Raw genomic sequence first — 4,823 nt, forward strand, 5'->3', positions numbered from 1 at the left:
CAGAGTTACTTCCCTTCTTTCGGAATAAGCGGTTTCGAGATTAATTGCTATACCAGATGAAGCATAGTGAAATGAGATGTTTGTTAATATTGTTTCAAGAACAAGGAAAACAGACATCTATGACAGCTTCAGGGTAGCATTTTATTATGACATATTAGAGGTCTTTGTGGAAATTCCTTGTACTGGATGTGTCAATGTGAAAATTCATATTCTGGATGGCCCCAGGAAAATTCCCTATTGCTTCGATGACCTTGTGGTAATCCTCTGTATTGGATGGCCTTTGAGGTACTCCTCTGGTATTGCATGCATCTTCAGGTACCCTTGGTAACTGGATGGTTTCGAAATATCCTGGTGTCGGGATTTCTGGGCCTTCTGGAGGCAACTCCTGTTCTGGATGGTCTATCTTGCATTTTTCCCTCACTTTTATGGACTTCAGTGGGACCTTTGCTGTACTGTATGGCGTGGTAGTTACCTGGTACTGGTATGGCCTTAGGGCGGCTACTGTACTATATGGCAACCTACCTTAACAAATTGACCGGCTCCTTATACCCCACCAATTGGATGGCCTTGTAATACCAGGCACTATATGCATTCTTTATACCTGTACTCTGGATATTCTTGGTAACTCTGCGGAGGATGATCTTCTGCATCCTGAAAATAGAGACGGTTTTGAATACCCTTTACTGTGGATGGATCCTATTGGTACCCTGGTACTCGTGGTCATCTATCAATTCTGCACTGGATGACCTTTAGGAAAATCTCGGTACTTGATGGCTAATTGGTGGGTAATTTCTTCTTCTAGATTGCCTTTTGTGTTATCTCTTAATCGACCCGCCTTGTGTATATCCAAAATTTCTGATGCACATTAGGTACCCTTCTTAGTTCGGCCTTGGGGTATCCTGCGGTACCGGACGGCCCTATGGCACCTTGTACTTCTGATTGGCTTTGTGAAAATCCTCCCTCCTACTAGACCTGCTTTTGTGGTATCCTTTACTGCTGGAATGCCCAGTGGTATCCTCATACCGGATTTGCCTTTCGCGGGTACCCGCTACTTGATGACATAGGTGCGGTATTGCTTTGTACTGCGGTATGGCTCTTTGGAGGTAAATTGCCCACTAAGATCGCCTTTGTATGGATCCTTTCAACGGTATCCTGTAACTTGATGGCCTTAGGTACCCTGTACTTGATGGCCTTTGGTACTCTCACGAGATCGCCTTACATTGAGCACCCTTGCACTGGATGGCCTTTTTTTGTACTCTCTACGAGGTCATCTTTCCTGCGTACCTTGGTGCTTGATGGCCTTAAGGCACCTTCGCCTGGATACGGATGTACTGGTACTTCCTCTCTACGAGACCCTTGCTTGTGGTACCCCTGGACTTGATGGCCTTGGTACCCTGTACTTGATGGCCTTTGGTACTCTCTACGAGATCGCCTTCAGTGGTACCCTGTACTGGATGGCCTTACGGCCTTATATGGCTTTCAGTACTGTTCAGCAGTGTTTTCTTCGAGCTTGGTGGTGCTCCACCAGGCTGTTATTGCATTGTGAACAAAAGCATCATTCTGTACATATATGAGTTTTGCAATAAGATACTATTGACTTGACATTTTGTACATATTTTTGACATACTGAGATCATTTTTTTTATCACCTTCCCCCTCAAAAAGAGTAACCCTTCCTTGATGACCTTATGACCCAACAACACTATGACAATGACTGTCGCCTCGAGGGAGGTCTGCGTATTCCTTATGTTAATATTCGTTTCCTGATTTGCAGAGAATTGTTCAGGGGACCTGTCTGATGTATGCAATACACCATCTTTAAGTGAGTGTTGGTGGGGGCTAAATAAATTATTGCAATCTTTTGTAACAGAGTGTTCTGATTCACTATACTTCGCTACACAATGAATGTGAAACGATCGTGCAAAACAGTCAGTGGTATTATTGGGCTTATGACGATATACAATGCAGTCAAGCTTACTAATCACCAGAAGCAGGCTTTATGGAAAACAGCCATGCTCCAGCCTTTCTGATTTCAGTGAGTTCATGGTGACGCAGTTAACTTGTTTTATTACCTTACTTGCCAATCAAGCTTTGTATCTGTGCAGAGTTATGTCTCTAAGTCAGTGCCAGGATTCAGGTCTTTGGATTTCCTCCCTACAGCTTGCTCCTCGGTTTTGCTGAAGCGTAGGTTGTAGGGCCTTCAACCCTGTTTTTTCTTGTCATACAGCCAAAGTCTATGGCCTCAGACCCCATGTGAGCAGATCTTGCTACAGATTGTGTTGTTAGGTAACCTCACCGCAGCCTATTGGGCTAAACAATCATAATGTTTCAGTTTTTGTTTGCGTCAGAAACACTTCCAACATCATATGTTATGTGTGAATTGATCATATCCGAATTGCACAGATCAATGCTCATGATGTTGATCACTGTATTGTCTGGTCCAGACTCTGATTATTTACACAGACCGCCGGAGTATAACTGGAATATTGCTGAGTGCGGCGTTAAACAAACTAAACCAACCAACCAACCAACCATATGTATGATTAAAGCTGAAATTTCCCTCATGGTAGCTTGGCTCCACTTTCTGACGCTACACTTGTCACAATCATTGTCGTGGTTTTCAACAATTATTAGGTACCAAGATTAATGTAGCTTCCCCTGATTATGTTTAGTTGCTTTTAGTTTTGAGGATTACCACTGTAAGGTTTGTGTATTCTACACCTCTACCATGCAGAGTTATTTCCCTTGTTCAAACCAAGGCTACAGGTATGTCGGTATCCCGCCCCTTTCTGGTGTAAGGTCTACTCCAAGTGGAAAGCATCTGGCACTTGCATCAGTTTAGCCTTTCGACTGAGCAGACAGGCAATATAACTGGTATTGGGCTCGTTAAAAGTGGCGTTAAACCCAACTCACTCACTCACCAATTAATCTCCATACTTGCATACTGGTAGCCACAGGAGATGGCAGGCTGAAAATATGTTGAAAGTTAAAGCTAAAATGTATGTTACACTGGCTTGAGCGCACTTGTTGGTTTGTAATGCTTGCTTAATGCAAACAATGTTTTGCTGCTTGATTGCTATTTTGCTGTATTTGAGGCGGTTGCTGTATATGTATAGAACGTTTGCACTGTTAGAGAAAAGAACAGATTTTGGGTCCCGGACAGAGTTACTTCCCTTCTTTGAATAAAGTTGAGATGAATTATAGCACAGATAGCATAGTGAAATGAGATAAGTTTGTTATATTGTTTCAAGAACAGGGAAAACAGATATCTATGACAGCATGTGGGTAGCAGGAGATGATATTAGATGGCCTTGTGGTACCCTGCACTGGATGGCCTTGTGGCATTGCCCTGTAACTGGATGGCCTTGTGGTACCCTGTACTGGATGACCTTGTGGTACCCCCACGTATTGGATGGCCCTGAGGTGCCCCAGCATTGGATGGCCTTATGGTACCCTGTACTGCCACTGGATGGCCCTTGGTACCCTGTAAATGGATTGGCCTTGAGGTACCCTGTACTGGATGGTCCAGGTACCCTCTACTATATGGCCTTGGAGGGTACCCTGTGGGATGACTGCAATGTATGCCATTGGGGCACCTGGTGGTGCCATGCTGGATGGGGTATACTGTACCTATACTATGGATGGCCTTCCTACCCTGTATTTGGTGAATGGTACTGTATACTCTTGCCAGCGTACCCGGTACTATATGGCCTTGTACCCTGTACTGGATGGTCTTGTGTGTTTCCCCTGTACAGGATGACCCCATCTTGTACCCTGGCGCATACAGGATGACCTTGTAGTACCCTTTACTGGATGGACTTGGTGGAATTCCTATGGATGGCTGTATTGTACTGGATGGCTAATACCCTGTACTGGATAGCCTTGTACCCTGTACTGATGACCTTGGAATTTACACCCTGTATTGGATGGCCTTGAGGTACCCTGTATTGGATGGCCTTGTGGTACCCTGTACTGGATGGCCTGGTACCCTGTACTGGATGGCCTTGAGGTACCCTGTTCTGGATGGTCTTGTGGTACCTCTACTCTTTATGGCCCTGTGGGACCCTGTACTGTATGGCATTGGGGTACCACCTGGTACTGTATGGCCTTGGGGTATACTGTACTATATGGCCTTCTACCCTGTACTGAATGTACTTATACCCTGTACTGGATGGCCTTGGGGTACCGGTACCTATATGGCCTTGTACCTCTACTTGATGGCCTTGTACCCTGCACAGGATGGTCTTGTACCCTGGTACAGGATGCACTTATTACCCTTTACTAGGATGGACTTGTGGTACCCTGTAATAGTATGTTGCCTAATACTGCCTGGATGATGACCTTGTGGTACCCTGTACTTGATGGCCATTAGGTACTCTCTTCTAGATCGCCCTCAATGTTATCTTTTTAATGGACCGCCTTATGGTACTTCTGTACCCTGATGGCCATTAAGCAACCATAATTAGTTCGCCTTGGGGTATTCCTGTACTGGATGGCCTTGTGGTACCCTGTACTTGATGATGGCCTTTAGAACTCTCTACTAGATCGCTTTGGTGGTATCCTTTACTGAATGCCTTGTGGTACCCTGTACTGGATGGCCTTGTGGTACCCGCCACTTGATGGCCTTAGGTGCACCTTGTACTTTGATGGCCTTGAGGTACTGTCTACTAGATCGCCTTGTGTTATCCTTTAATGGATGGCCTTGATGGGTACCCTGTACTTTGATGGCCTTACGCGATCAACTTGTGTACCCTGTTACTTGGATGGCCTTTTGGTACTCTCTACGAGATCGCCTTGTGGTATCCTGTACTGGATGGCCTTTTG

At 45.1% G+C, this 4,823-nt stretch overlaps 1 long non-coding RNA gene across 1 annotated transcript; it reads right to left on the reverse strand.

The window, feature by feature from the left end:
• Nucleotides 1–1,444: 1,444 nt before the first annotated feature.
• LOC124265137 lies at nucleotides 1,445–4,823 on the reverse strand. Its single transcript, XR_006895348.1, has 3 exons — nucleotides 4,759–4,823; nucleotides 4,341–4,356; nucleotides 1,445–1,459 (listed from the first exon to the last, which is right to left on the reverse strand). It is a non-coding gene; the product is annotated as an uncharacterized LOC124265137 (long non-coding RNA).

This window comes from Haliotis rubra, unplaced genomic scaffold (genome assembly GCF_003918875.1).
Source record: "Haliotis rubra isolate DU_JTF1 unplaced genomic scaffold, ASM391887v1 Scf962, whole genome shotgun sequence".
In the NCBI taxonomy this organism is placed as follows: Eukaryota; Metazoa; Mollusca; class Gastropoda; order Lepetellida; family Haliotidae; genus Haliotis; species Haliotis rubra.